This window comes from Papaver somniferum, chromosome 4 (assembly GCF_003573695.1).
Source record: "Papaver somniferum cultivar HN1 chromosome 4, ASM357369v1, whole genome shotgun sequence".
NCBI lineage: Eukaryota > Viridiplantae > Streptophyta > Magnoliopsida > Ranunculales > Papaveraceae > Papaver > Papaver somniferum.
Window position 1 is genome coordinate 108,812,413 of NC_039361.1, and position 16,111 is coordinate 108,828,523.

Genomic DNA, 16,111 nt, shown 5'->3' on the forward strand with positions numbered 1-16,111 from the left:
TGTTTTAAAATGCTTTCCGATGGTACAAAGTTTATGAAAATTCGTTGTATAGTTTGAGAGATAAATCATTTTTAAATTTACTAGTAAATTTTAACTAGGTCATCTAATTAGGGACGGAGGTAGTATTATTTTGTGCAAATGGTTTCTACCTATTTAGTCTGGGAGAAAACAATTTGTAAGGTTAAACTTTTCAATAAGAAAACTTCGATTAATATTCTCAATCTTGTCGTTTCAAATGGTTTTCTCAAAGCCATTTGTTAACCGATCCTTTCCCATCCCATAAATTATTTGTCTACGAATTTTAAAGTTTATATCCTTTTTCTCTGATTATTTGCTTCAAATCTTCCAACTTCTCATAAATCTGATCTTCCTATGGGTGAAACTCGTCTCCCATTCCAAATGTACTTACCTTGTTGTTCACCTTAACCCAACTGAAAGCGGGTTTTTTCTTTATGTTATCCATTTTCATTTTCCACCTCAAATCATCCACTCCAACTAACCGCATACACATTTGACAGAAGAAGATATATGTTGCATCATCTGATGGATCCAACTCCAGAAGATGTTGAGCAGCTTTTTCCCAAGTTCCAGATATTGTGGTTTCTGCACGCTGATAACAAACTCCGCCAGATACGATCATTTGGTGGGACAGGCATTTCTGTTATGAACTTCTCTGCTTCAGTGAGCCTCCCTAACCGGCCAAGGAGATCAATAATGCAGACACAATGCTCAATTCCTTGTGAGGCCTCCATGATTACAAGAAGATAGGAGTGACATGATCTGGACACTCTCCAATTTGAATAATTTCATTAAAAGTTTCTATGTCTTCCTTGAAGTACCCATGTCTGGAAAACCCTGATATCAGTATATTCCATGATTAACTTGATCGGCTGGTTGGTTCAGCAAGTATTATCAGTACATCAACCATATCTCCGCATTTTCCATACATGTCCATGGCTGCAACGTGCAGGTCTAAACCAAAACAAAGCTTAAAAATCAAGTTGTTGGCCCTCTTCCAATGTTGCCAAGTTTGAACTAGCAGCAAGCCCTCCAGAGAAGCCGAAATGATCAAACTCGACTCCGGAATGATGCATTTTCACAAACAATTTTGAAGCCTCTGGAGCCATTGCCTTGATGAGCATTAGTAGCAATCATAACATTCCATGAGACAACAATTTTACTTGCAAACTCGTTAAAGATAAAACTACTGAAAGCGAAGACACCACATTTGGCGTACATCGTTAGAAGAGAATTCTTCACGTAATCATCTTGTCCAAATCCCATGAGAATAATGCGTTCCCCGACTTTCACAAGATCATTAAGAGCCGACCAATAACCAAGAATACTCACTATAGTTACGTAATTTACAGAAATCCCGTCTTCCTTCATTGACTTGTAAGCTTTTACTGCTGCTTGTGGTTCTTCAATTTCAACAGATCCCCCAATAAGCTCGTTTCGGCATTTCCTCAAAAAATTTACGAGCTGTAGTCATATATCCATAAGTGCCATAAAAATGAAGTAAACCACTTCTTACAAAAACATCAGCTAACAAACTAGCCCTCTAAGAAAAATCATGAATCGGTATTCCTTCTAAGAATAATGAATCAGACTTATTGCAAGTACTTGTTCGGTTCGACTCCTTGGACCACCATTTGTATAAATAACTCAAACCCTTTGACCCGCAAACCAGCTCCAACAAAACCAGACACCGTAGTATTCCAAGAGGCTTGATTTCTATCAGGCATTTGATCAAACACATGTTTGGCAACTTTTAAACTGCAAAATTTAGAGTACATATTGATCAATGTATCTGACTGGATGGGGTTCAAACGGATACCATTCTTGAGAAAAATACCATGAATAGCTCTTCCTGTATTAAAAGACGTAATTTCCCAAAAACCCTTTCGAGGAAAAAAACAGAAAATTGGTGATTCTGGTGGTCAGAAAGTTGTTTGAGACCCATAGTTTTGTTATGGATACTCCTTCTCTTCGTTCCTGTATGCATGATAATGATGAAGAAAAATGATATACATTCTGAAGGGAAAAGATAAATGGGTAACAAGAGGAGATTGGAGCTTCTGACAAGACAAAGTCAGCTGTGTTTCTTAGGATTTTAATCGTTAAGACTTCAAGTGATGTTTCTGAACCTTAAGAGCATCTCCACCAATGGGTGAAAATATTTTTTTTCCAATGACGCATAGGATTTTAGACCCCCATTTAGTATAAAAGCATCTTTAATAGTTGGGTCCTACAAATTAAGAGGGATCAAATACTAAATACGAAGGTGTTAAATAAAGTCTTAACTACACCTTCGGGATGACCCTTAACTAATTCCATGTCATCAATTTTATTTTAAAAAAATAATTTTTAATATGGAATCAAACTAAATATCATTTTTTTAATATTTATCTAAATCTAAAATACATTGTATAATCTTAACTACTGGAGATGAGTTTTAATATAAAGGGTCTTATTAACATCCAGGGATATAATCTAAATAAATGGGGGTCTAACAATGACATCCACGTAGGATTTTTTTGACCTACTGTTGGAGATGCTCTAAGAGCATCTGCAATAGGAGGTGAAGGTTTTATTTTTTGTATGCCACATAGGATTTTAGACCTCATTTACATAAATTCATCTCCAACAGTGGGTCCTATTAAGTAGGAAGGGTGTTAAAATAAATATGAAGGTCTTGGAGAAAGTCTTATTTAGACTTTGGGAATGACCTCCACGTCATCTTTTTAACCATATTTTAGATTTTTACTTTTAAATAATCTTTTCTGAACCAATAAGAAAGAGGGAATCAATTTTATCATTATCCAGAAAAACAAATCCTCAAAATAAGACCCCCCTGTTGGAGATAGTCCATGAGAAAAGCGTTACTATTTTTGCCACATACATATGACCCCATGAATAAGTATCTAAATAAAAACTCCACGTAGAATTTTTAGCACCCACTGTTGAAGATGCTCTAAATGGCGTTAGATGGGTGTGTGTCACTCATGGGCTCATGGAGTGATTTTCGGGAAGGTTTTTCTGTAGAAAGACTCAGCTTACACTCAGCTTAACACTCTTTTTCACATCTCATGAAGGACGAGTGGACGAGGAAATATTTACTCGTGGAAGTAGAAATTAAAAGTAAAAATATGGTGATTTTTTTTTTGCTTGTATAAGTTGTTCATAGATTGTATATCCAAATTAACTTGTTGCTTCTTGATTTATACCCAAACACATTATTGAAACCAAACGGTAGTTTAGGGAGGTTTTTTCCAGAAAAATAAAGAACAACAAAAAGGAAAAAAAGAGAAAAAAGAACAGAAAAAGTCTATTGTCACGAATTGACCGAAAATTAGGAATCCTCAAAAATGTTGCGAAACTGAGCACAACAAGGATTTTAGATATGTAATCTTTAGAAAATATTCAAGACATGATAAGACGAATTACGAAACCACCTTGAATATATTTTTGTGAAACATGTATCCTTTTAATTTAGGAAGACATCAAGAGTTTTTCTGCCACATACTAAGTTTAAATATCAACTTTACGATGAGATGGTTTTACATCAGCATACATATTTCTCAACTTATTCCGTAATTCTCATGGATTTTATTTTTGTCTCTTATATAGGAGTCGGATAGGCGGGGATAAGTTCCGAAAAGGGCTTAAGAATTATTGACACACATTGAGTCATCCTATTATGAACTCATAGTTATTTGAATGTAGTCTCACCAAGTCAAATAATGACTTATAAAAGTGAATGAAAAATGGTAATGTTGACAAAGTCATTTTGACCAATCATAAACAACAAGTCACGTAACTCGTTGAAGAAAGAGCAAAGATCAACAAAGATAACTATTGCATTCTTCTTTTAGGAGTCATGGAGTAAACTTATACATACTTCTTGAATCAAGGAATTTGCCAGCTTTCTCAATGACACATATATAATCAAGTACCTCTTTAATGATACAGGGAAATATATTAGGGCTTCCCTGTTTTATCATGCAATCCTCATGTTTGTGTCAAGAAGGTGAGCATACAATATTGGCATAATCAAGTTGTGTCTAGGTAAGCATATTTCGGGTTACCATTAGTAATAAGAGACTTTCATTTAGTTTTGTTTGATATTTACAACGCTAACTGTAACTTTATTGGATTCGAAAATATCATTAAGAAAGTTAGAACAGTTACTTGGCCTTGCCACTGAAAAAGATAAGGTACCAACTAAACCACTGAATTTGTATTCGGAAACATGTATGGACAAACTTGTCACAATCGCTAGCACAATTAACAGCAAAGATCCGATATCTGATATGAATCCAAGTTTAACTAGGACGATCTTGGACATCAGTATCCAAGTAATAACCTAGTATAAAATTGAACTGTAATACGAACTGAATTCCAACAAAATCAAGTCTTGATCTAATCTTTCTTTCAGAATTATCATGAATAAACCTTTTAGGTTTATACAGTCTTTTAGGCTTAAAATATGTCTAGGTTATTTTAACGTACTGCTTGTGATATTTCGATTATAAAGATAAATAATATAATGTAGAATAAAAATAACAGAAGACACCAGAAAATTTGTTAACAAGGAAAAATGCAAAGTATAAAAGTCTGAGACCTAGTCTAGAACTTGAACGCCATACTGTATTAAGCTGCTATAAACGCTAGCCTACTATCAGGCTTCAGACTGGAATGTAGTTGAGATCGAATTGACCCTATGAGTAACTCATCTTCAATTGTGCCCATTTACGTCTTTTGGATCTCGAAAGAACCTACATAAAAAGATTTCCCTGGTTGACGCCCTTTACAGGCCTAAGAGTAGTTGCTTCAACCTAAGTGAAGACTTTTATGACTATTGTTTGTCTAACAAAAAGCCTATTTGATTTCCTTGGAAAATATATTCAATCAAGGTATGAAAATCTATATGCGTATTAGAAACCTTCAAGGAATCAAAATATCAAGAAAACTCAAGATTAAGATGAACTTATTCTCTTTAAATGTTATAGAGATGCCTAATCAGTTCTACCTCACAAGAACAATGTAAACAAATCAAACCAGAACGATTCATATATCTATCTTGTAGAATCACAAAGTCTGGGACGAAGAGTTCTTTGATATTTCTATCTTCCTGATCTAAAGTTTTGAAAACTTAAAATATCAATAAGAACAAGATCCAGATAACAAGAACTATCAGGTAAAGATAGTCTGACCAGAACTCATAAAATCCCTTAGTGAAGTCTTTCAAAGTAACCTAATACAGTTCACCATAGGAAACCTAGGTTTTTAGAGGACGACTCTAGACGTAACTAGGACACATAAGTGCCAGGAATGAGTTTCTAGTGTGCAGGGAGACTTATATTTATATTTATGAACAATGCTAAACGAAGCAGGTTCGTGAACTAGTTTTCATGTTTACGAATTGCTTTGTATACAAATTAAGCATGTTAAACTTCCCCAATATGCATGAAAGACGTTTGTTTTGAATTATAAATAATGTTTGTGCAACCGTAAGTATACATAATCACCAAGTGGCTTTCCAGAGAGCCATGGTTAAATGGTTCAGAAATCGTCAAGCATTAGTAGAGTAATTTAACCTATATGTAGTTATTAAACATGGATACAAATTACAGTATACAACCGTTTAAAGTAGTTGAAAGCTATGATATTTAAGAAAGTTTTGGCTTCCCAGAGTTATAGATGAGTCTCAAGATTATATCTTGGAATGTTAAAGACTTGTGCTTTAACAATGAGCATACATACAATTGCTCACAAGATTATCTAACGTTGCGGTGTTTCAGTTTTAATATTGCAAGAGACTAAGATGACGGTATGTTCTTAAAGAGATATTTGATAAATTTGTGGCTCTTCTAACTATGGATGGAAGTTTCAACAATATGTGGATAGACCTGGTGATATAATCATTATTTACAACCAGGACGTTATTGATGTTATGTCTTCCCTTGTGGATGAATACTCTCTTTCGATTGGACGCTGCAAAAAAAATGATAATTTATATTGGGTATTAATCAATAAACATGGGCCTAATTTTCCATCTCTTAAAAATGCTTTTTGGGAAGAACATGCAAGTGTTTATGGGCATTATCAATGACCTTGGTATATTTGGTGGAGACTTCAACACCATCAAAGACCACGAAAAAAAAGAAGAGAAAAGGTTGCACTCATATTACTAAAAGTATGAAATATTTTGCCGAGTTCATTACTCAATATGAACTCATTGATATGCCTCTAAAAGAAGCTAGAGTCACGTGGTTGATGGTCAAGTTATGCATGTCATGTCTCGTCTTTAAAAATTCATAATCTCTTCTTCTTTAGAAAAATTATCCTCTTATTTTTCAACTACCTAAGGATAGACCAACATCAAATCACATAATTGTTCCTTTAGATATCGTTGACCCTGGGTCCTAGTCTTTTTCGTTTGAAATCATGTGGTTTTTTGAAAGGTTTTTACGACTTATTGGAATTTTGGTGGAACTCATTTCACATAATTTTGTGGGTATTCCAAGTGCAATTGTATGGCAAAAGCTAAATAATTTCTCAAAAATTTAATGATATCTTTAAATTCTTAAATAAATTCTCAAAAATTGGAAGAAAACAACTAAAAAAGTTAATGATATTTTACAGGACATTCAAATGTTGGATGTTGCAGTTGAAGACGATCCACTTCAAGAAGATCAAATGGGTTATAAGTTGCCATTGCAAGCTGAGTTTGAAAAGGTTAAAATGATGGAGGAAATTTCTTGAAAAATAAAATCCGATGTTAAGTCGTTAAAAGAGGGAGATAAATTCTTTTTTTGTAAAAGTAAGGTCTCTCTTGTTGTTCTTTAGGGAATGACATTTTCTGGGGGAGAGTTCTTAATTGAACTAGTTCTTAATTGCAAATCTTTGTGGGTTGTGGAATGTAGGAGATTTCTTGCATCTTTATAAACTTCTAGATGAATACACTAAGTTTCGACTATGTGAAATCATCGAAACAAATTTGATATGTTCTCTTTTAGTCATGAAGTATCTCTATGAGAATTTATTTATGATCCCACTAGTTTTCGTACCTTTGCCAATTTATATTGACAAAAAGGGGGAGAATTAATGTGTAGTTCACACTACAAATACACATGGTTTACGGATCATTATGTAAGGGGGAGTGGTTTTCATTGCGAGATGAAGTATTGACTAAGGGTGAGCGATAATATCACCATAGTATTGTTTTCAAAGTTGTGATACAATTGGACTTTGATGTTGTGTAATAATATTGTGACACTGTATAACAATGATTGAGAGCTACTATTTTCTCATTGTTATGGCTACGGATCTTCAACAACAGTGACGTTGAGTTGAACATGTTCAGAATCACTGAAATACTTGGAAGTGACGAGTATCTCGAGTAATGTTGAAGAACCAAGGAAATCAAGCATTTGGATGAGAAGCTACAAAGTTTATTTATTTTGTAATCCATATGTATTGATTGTTTTGTCACTAAAATTGACAAAGGGGGTGATTGTTAGAGTACTTCTCGGTCGAACTCGCAAGTGTTGCTATCTCAAGCTTGTTTGTCAAGTTTAGTTGCCAAAACTATAAGTCTTGATTTCTAGTATACTTATAGCTAAGTCTCGGATTAAGATAGAAAGTATAGTTGAGTTTAGACTACACGTCTTTCATCGATTGAAGCCGAAGAATTAATAAGCTTGTGGAACTTCACCAACAAAAGGTATGTTGATACTTGAACTCATCTATCACTCAAAAGTCTATCTACTCTATCTCCTATTTGAGACAATAGTCGTATAGCTACATAGACTTTGATTATACACATTTCATATTTCGAGCCGAGTTTAACTCGCTCACATATTTCTCGAAATATGTGTTCGTAAGCTTTCACTTTAACCAAGTTCATGTTACATTCTTGAGGAAAGCCAAAAGATGATCATGTGAAAATCTCCTGGTAATATCTTACATGATTTGTGTGAAACAGTCATTTGATGTGGACTCAGAATGTTTCGTATGGATCATTCGATCACTTGTGAATTGCTTCGAAGCTAATAGTTTGTGTGAGACAGCTATTCCCGTCTTTTAAGAACATTTCAATGATTGGATATAGCACAATATGCGTATTTGCATGCTAACTGTTGCAAGTATTCCAAATCCGGGAACCATGGTGTGCGTACCCGTATGCGTATTGGTTGGTTAATGAAAGTCCGGGAACTTAGTATGCGTACCGGTTCGGGTACTGGCGTAAGTCTAAGTTCTGGAGTTCAACTGAGTTTGGAGGTATTCGTACCTGTTCGCATACTGGCGAACCCAAACTTAGTCCGGCCACTTAGGTATGTGTACCCATTCGCATACTTGAGTAGGTTATGTTCTAAAATCGGTTTGTTCATGAACTAATACATTTATATAATAAGGAATGCAATCTTTTGCAAACCGTGGCTATAATGTTCATGAATTGATTCGAGTGAATCAAAATCGATTTTGCTTCAATTGTGTCTTGTATACTTCTATGAGAATATAAACAATTGAACAACTCTAGAACTAGTTTCATTTGAATCATTTGAACTAGTTATGGTTAAGATGAATAAGGTTGATATGAAAGTGTTCATATGACAAATTTCCGTTAACTATTGTTCATCCAACAAGGTGTACACGTTTAGGTACTGTTACCCATATCTAAATGAAGTCACTTTTCATTTGTGTGTAATAAGTTGAGTTCGATATAACAGTTGAAAGATATTAGCTTGAGTCTAATCAGGTTTTCATCTAACGGTGAATATTGCTTTGTTACCAAGGTAACATTGATTGCAAACCCTGATTTGAAGACTAAATAAGGGAGAACTCTAGCAACTGGGAAACCTAATTCCCACACCTCCTATGTGATACTAGTTGAAACTAGAGTTTATTCTCCTTTAACCTAGGTTTTCCTAAAACCAATATAGGTTAACGACTTAAAGACTTCATTGGGATTGTGAATCCCGACCCAACTATTTTCTCCGTAGTTGCGTGATCTGATCTTGCTGTTTTCAATCGTATTGAGTACTATCTTCTTTAAGATTTGCTCGAGATTTAATCTCCGATAGGCAAGATAAAAAGTAGTCACAAACATCTTCGTCTCATCATTTGTGATTCCACAATATCTTGTTTCGCAACCATATGATTAAGATTATTGTGAGGTGATTGATATTACTAGGTTGTTCTTAGGGAATATAAGTCTGGTGCATCAATTGGTTTCTGTTCACTTTGATTTATCAAAAGACGGAACAAAACCCTTAGGTATTTCTCTGGGAGACAGATTTATGTATTCAATAGACTTTTCTGTGTGAGATAGATTGGTTTATCAAGCCTTCGACTTTGGGTCGTAGCAACTCTTAGTTGTGGGTGAGATCAAATAAGGGAATCAAGTGCGTAGAGTCCTGCTTGATTCAGAGGCGTAAGGAACGTGACTGCACCTTGATCAATGTGATATTGGTTAAGGATCAACTACACTCCAGTCTGAAGTTAACTTGGAGTAGGCTAGTGTCCGTAGCGGCTTAATACATTGTGGTTTTGAAATCTGGACTAGGTCCCGGGGTTTTTCTGCATTTTCGGTTTCCTCGTTAACAAATTTCTGGTGTCTGTGTTATTTCTTTTCCGCATTATATTTTCTATATAATTGAAATATCACAGGTTATGCGTAGTTCAATCAATTAGATAATCCAACCTTTGGTTGTTGATATAAATTGATTGACACTTGAACATTGGTCTTGGTACCATTCAAGTTGTTTCATATAATGATCAGGCTCGCGGATTTCTATCTGTTTGATTTGCTGATTACATTGTGAAACAGAGATATAACTCTTAGATATATTTCTTGATTGAGGTCGTTTATTAGTTGGTTCTCTTGGAATTATATTTGAGTTAGTCCATACAGATTGTTAAATGAAATATTGGGTGAGGTTGTTAGACCCCCGCCTTTTCATCTTGTGTATGCGTGCAAAAACCGTTACATTGAACATACCATAATAATTTATTAAGGGGTGACCACTACTAACAACTAACCACTTAGGCAGGTCACATTCTCTTTATTATTGACAATTATCATTATAACGTGGACCTCCATAGTAAAATTCGTAACCATTGTTATGTTTGTCTTGGATTTTCAAATTATAGGAAGTTGGATTCGAGACATGCACCTCAATGTTTTCGGGACTTTTGGCTTCATTATTTTCATCAATTACTTGGACTTGATGAAAATAACTGGACACTCCAAAACCTCCTTCTAAAGGGAAATGATCACTACCCATTTTAGCCGTAGTATGTCGTCCTTTAAATCTGTCATTAAAGATTTCTCCACCGAACTCAGCTTTTACCGGTGTCTTAGATAATTGGGTGAATAGAGAACTCTGATAATATCAGACGGGAGTATCTTGTATTTGTACCCACCAGTTTCCACTAGTTTGCTCCTGCAAAACTATTCAATGTCAATTTTTAGAGCAAAATTGTAAGCTTAAAATACCTTGTTGAAGAATACCTTGTTTCACAAAACCTTACTTTGGGCCCCAAAATTGTAACTTTGATCTAATATCAAACTTAGGCCAACATGTATCATGTGACACAATTTGCTTCGTGGGCCAAAGTGTTGTCCGCGGCCTGATTATATAATCATGTGAGTTGCAACTTGCTGCAACGTAAAATTGTTAAACCGACCCAAATTTTCTGTGTGGCTCAACAACGACAGAAACGTCTAAACCGCCTTTGATAACTCAAAATTAACCTTGTAAACCCTGGTTTATTATCTAAAAAATAACTCAAGATACATATGTATGTTTCGCCCTTTTCTTTCTTTCTTTCTGCTTTAACTGTGGTCTGATGATCACAGTTTTAATGGATGTTTATTGATTACGTGGTGTGCCCTTAACTAAATGTCTAAGCTAGTGAAAGAATTGCCAAATGTTTAAGCCTGTGAAATAGTTTTAAATCGAACTGACCAAACAATAGACAAGACAGTTATTAAAGGATTCCGACCCCAAGCTTGATTATCTTTAAAATTCTATGTAAACCGGGGAAGGTTACAGACAAGGCAGTTATCGTCTGTTCTATTAGAATCGGATCAAATAGAAGGTTCCTCTACGATTCAGAAGCCCAAATATTGCCTCCAAAAGCTGATAATAAGTCACATTTTTCAACTGGGACATTGAGAAAACAATTGGCTGAAACAAATCAAGAACCTGAGGAGTCTAGGAGATTTCATTTTGAGTCGGGCCAAAGAGCTACAGAGAAGCTTTAAACTGAAACTAATTTTTTAAATGATGAGAAGCTTTATACAGGGATACCATATACAAGATTCATAAAACAATATCAGTAACATCATGTTCCCCTATGAAATCCACATCACAACCTGAAAGCAAACAAACATCATAAGTGAACACAGATCAGTAGAACAATACGTTGAGTATGACCAGTGAGTTTACTCTCAGAAATTAGCAAAATGCAAGCAAAAAATCGTGTTTCCATACTCTAATTACATTGTGAGCAACGTGCTACCCTTAAATGAGAAAATGCAATTAAATACTATCAATTCGAGAAATGCAAATAAAACGCCGTACTCACATTCAAGCTAAAGCTAAGGAGAGCCACCTATACTATCGATCCCCAACATGTGCTTTCTAACCTTGAGTATTTTCAGGCTCATGAGAACTTTCAAAGATGTACTTGCCACCTATAGACACTGTTGGTTAAACATGAGCACCAGAATATATTAGGGATTCAGTGAATTCAATGCGTTTTTCAGATTCCAATCGAGCCTTCGTAACTGTAGAAAGAAATCTATGGTTGTTTGGGGTGCTTTCCTCAGTATATGCAACTATTTAGAAACATTCTTTCGAAAATGAGTTTGGCAGACACTAGTAGCAGAGAAGAAGAAAAACCGCCGACCTTATTTAAAAATGAGTTCCCACTTTAGATTGCTCCAGGAACCCTTCTACTATCCACAGTGAATCAGAGTTTCTCAACTCTTTGTTGATGCAAGCTCAGTGGCAAATCTACGTTTGGCTAACTATTAGAAGAACATGAAAATAAGATGGGTTGGCTCGGATGAACTACAAAAGTTTACAGGAATTGATATTGATTTCAAAATCTAATTAACAGATAAATAGAACCTCACAATTTCATAATCTGTTAGTGGATATTTTACCTTTTCTCGTTGTTCTTCCGCATCCTAATGTAATCGTTTTGGTCGTCCTGAATTAACACAACCACAGAAAACACAACTAGTTCTTCCACATCCTAATGTAATAGTTGTTCTTCCGCATCCTAATGTAATCGTTTTGTTCGTCCTGAATTAATACAACCACAGAAAACGCAACTAGTTATAAGCTTTTCTATGGTAAGTTTATCAAGCGGCATTCACTCTGTGGTAACATTAAAATATTGTGTTTAAAGTCATGATGACTAAGTGGCAAATGCATATAGAAAAGAGGGCATCAGAGGAACTAAATAACGAAGGAGAATACTCAAAGGTGTGCGAAATGATGAAATTTATTTAGAATGTTGACCTTTACCAACACTGCATTCAAGGTTGTTGTTGGTATAGTGGATCTACAACGTTAAAATGTTTAAAACGAAAAGGTTGGCCTGGATTTTCTTGGGCATTCGAACAACAGCATATACTGAACTGCTAACATTGAGGAAGGGCTTCTTGAGTAATAACTCTCCGGTATCCTTTCAAGGAGATTCTGCTGTAAGGTACTATATAAAACAGTTAAATGCGAACTATTTTCAGTAAATGACGACTCAATAAGGTTTCGACTATACGTCCACGAGTACCTGTCACAATTACTGAAAAATTCCTGGAAATGATTAAAGAACCTGCAAATGTACAGTCTTTGGGTGTAAATTTCGACAAATTTGAAGTCACAAAGATCACAAAGGTAGGAAATCTGGACTTCTAGCCACCTCAAGAGACCCAGCAAAAGATTAAATATGTACAGTACCAACGTCTTGAGAGCATGGGTAGAAACCAGGACATGATGAGCACCCAAAATACGACTCTGACAATAGCACCGAGCTTTAATCAGTATAATGCTGCACTTAAAAAGATGGTTTTGGTCCATCAAATGGCCAACCTACAGACATAAGGACTTTTGTTAGCCAAGGCGCACAACTCAAAATGAGTCATAAAGGATTTCTTCTTCAAAACAGAGATTACACATAGAGAAAAGTTTAATGTTAACCTCCTAAGTTTTCCACAAGGCCTTTTATTATCTTCACCAACAAAAGCCTAAAAGGATGAATACAAAGATAAACCTACAGCTTAAAGCAAGAACAACTGATAACTAATTCCCTTTCAAATTAGGAAAAATCGGTTGATAAACTTAAAGAGATACCTTTGCTTGAATGTACTGAACCTCCTTTAACCGAAATTCAGCAGTATTACTCTTCTCTTCATTCTCCGACATAATACGTACTTCATTAGCCCATGTAACCTTCATGTTTGGATTATCACTAAATGTCGGTCAAGTCAATGTCCCCATCTGGAAAGTAGTTTTCAGTGGTCACATACGACCAACAGGTATCACCTAATCTGAACCTCTGATCCATAGTTGATGAGATGTGAGCTCCTTGATTAATGCTTTTTCTATCACATATTTTCCCAAACATGAAAGAATTTGAAGCTACTTTTTTGGTCACACGTTTTTACGAAGGTCATCCTCAGCCATGCTATCCTCCATATTCATCTGATCATCATTCGGGGATGTACCAAACATAACAGGGATTGAGGTTCCAAAACCAGACACGGCCGGAGAGAAGAGACTGTGCCAGCAGCGGCAGAGTGAATGAGAAAGGAGACGACCCTGGCAAGGGTGCGGAGCTTCCAACAGGAGTTGCAAAATGATCCAAATGAAAACCCTGTTGATGCAGAAGGTGTAGAACCAGCATCGGGTTTTAAACCCCCGAATGAAAACCATCCAGTTGAGGTTCCGGAGGCAAATCCAGAACCGAAGACAGGACATGGAGTAGACTGAGACTCGAACTGAATAAACTATTTGCAGCAGTCTCAGAACTGATACAACCAGCAGTCATAGAGAAGGACGTTGAAGAACTTTGACCAAACCCAGTACTTAAACCAAATGGATTAGCAGCAGGGGCTGAATTACCAAATGGAGAACTAATAGAGCTCAGAGCAGCTGAGCAGGTAAAGCCGAAGGTTAGAGAGGAGCAGAAGACCCAAGTGGACTCAGCGTGCTATTAGTAGATGGTGCAGTCCCACTTCCAGATTCAGCAGTGGCTGCCTTTGCGCTGAACACAGATGATCCAGTTGCAGAGGCAAAAGGACTTGGGAGTCTGAGATTTGTTATTCACGAAGGAATTCACTGCACCAGGAGCATTGAACCTAATATGCCGTTTCTAGTACTTGTAGTAGTAGATGGCGTGTCCCCGGTAGAGGTTAGATTACCAAAAGGTGATGACTGCTTTTTTTTACCCTCTAAGTGCTTATCCTCTGAGCCAGACGATGGCAATTGTACTGTACTTGAGGTAGATGAAACAACTGCTGTGGTAGAGCTTGAACCAAACTGGAAAGTTGCTGCAAGGGTTGCTGGTAAGGTAGATAGATGGGTTGGTGATGCCATTGGAAGCAACAATAGTGGTTGTGCTAGTGGTATCTAAACTTGTATCTAGACCTTCGGAAGCATCTGAAGCTACAGTAATCGAAGCGGATAAGCCGTCTGAGCTTGAATTAGTAGCCACTCCAAATGAGAATAGGGATGTGGATGGTGGTACAGGAGAGGAAATGGCATTTCTGACTGCTTGAATTAGTAGCCTTACCGAGTACTTTTGTTACTTTTACGTTTTACCCAACTCTGCAGCTTTTGGCACATGCCCTGTCGGACCAATAGCCAAGGCGGAAGTTCTGCAGGATAGAATCAAAGTAAATTAAATAACTAAATCAATAAAATTAACATAGGTAATTACTTCAACGTCACATATACTGAAGAACAACTTTTTCTTTTGCTCCGCAGCGATATTGAATCAGTAGAAGATTATGGACTACCAAAAGTTGCAGTTACCAAACCTACAAGCATTAGTAATCTCATTCGCTACTGACTTGTAGTTCAAATAGAAATCAGAGTTGATAAAACCACCACTAAATCAAGCACTTTCTTCAACGAAAAAAGTGGCTTCTTCTATTTGGGATTAACATCAAAAACATTTATAAATTAGCCACAGTGCTTACACCTATCATACAATACAGCAAACAAAAGTGTTTTGCATCTAAAATCACTGTGTAATTGCTACATTAAACAATACAGGAAGTTCATCTACAGCTATCCAGTCCAACATCTTAACAAGCATATACCATTGAACCTTCATTTCTAAAATCTGATTCAGAACAAAATTAGCAATCAAAATTTGTGGGTGGGTATCAGATATGAGAACCCAATTTTGAGTTACATCCACAAGAAATTGCAAATTACTTCTGATAACCCATTCATCTATGGGTAAGCATTAACTCATTAACCCAATTATTTTCTTCTTCCTCCATTAAAGCAACTCCTCTGTTTCTGGGTTTTTAGTTTTTTTAGGATTAAATGATGGAAAATGAAGAAGGGTCTGATGAAGAAGAAGAAGAAGAGAATTTCAATAGATTAAATGATGGAAAAAAATGAAAATTAGGGTCTCTGAGAATTCGAACAAGTACCTTTTTGATGGGAAATCAAACATGGGACCAGAATCCTAGCAGATTTAAGCACCCGCCACCACTAACCAAATCATTTCTGACAAATTTGATTTCGAACCCTAGAAAAATTTCGGAGTAAACAAACAACATATGAAACATTATTTTTTGTAGATTTAATTTTCTGACTAATGATATAATAAAACATTCTTTTTGTTTTTTTTTTTCTGAAAAACAAAATAATATAATAAAACGGTCCGCGAGTTATAACCCGAGAGGTGTCACCATCCTTCCACAAAAACCCCATCAAAACAAAAATAACATAAAAACCCCATCAAAACAAAATTAACACAAAAACCCCAAATTTAAATGTTGGTTTCATCAAATTTTATGATGAAACCAAAATAAAATTTGATGAAACTAACATTTGAATTTGGGGTTTTTGTA

General features: G+C 35.8%; 1 long non-coding RNA gene across 8 annotated transcripts; it reads right to left on the reverse strand.

The window, feature by feature from the left end:
* Nucleotides 1-11,194: 11,194 nt before the first annotated feature.
* Nucleotides 11,195-15,834, reverse strand: LOC113276300. Of its 8 annotated transcripts, none has more exons than XR_003324261.1 (6): nt 15,689-15,834; nt 13,374-14,899; nt 12,549-13,112; nt 12,182-12,323; nt 11,923-12,043; nt 11,195-11,386 (listed from the first exon to the last, which is right to left on the reverse strand). It is a non-coding gene; the product is annotated as an uncharacterized LOC113276300 (long non-coding RNA). The 8 variants fall into 8 exon arrangements; XR_003324259.1 differs by having other exon boundaries at nt 12,543-13,112; XR_003324256.1 differs by adding an exon at nt 11,599-11,716 and having other exon boundaries at nt 12,182-13,112.
* Between the last annotated feature and the right edge of the window lie 277 nt (nt 15,835-16,111).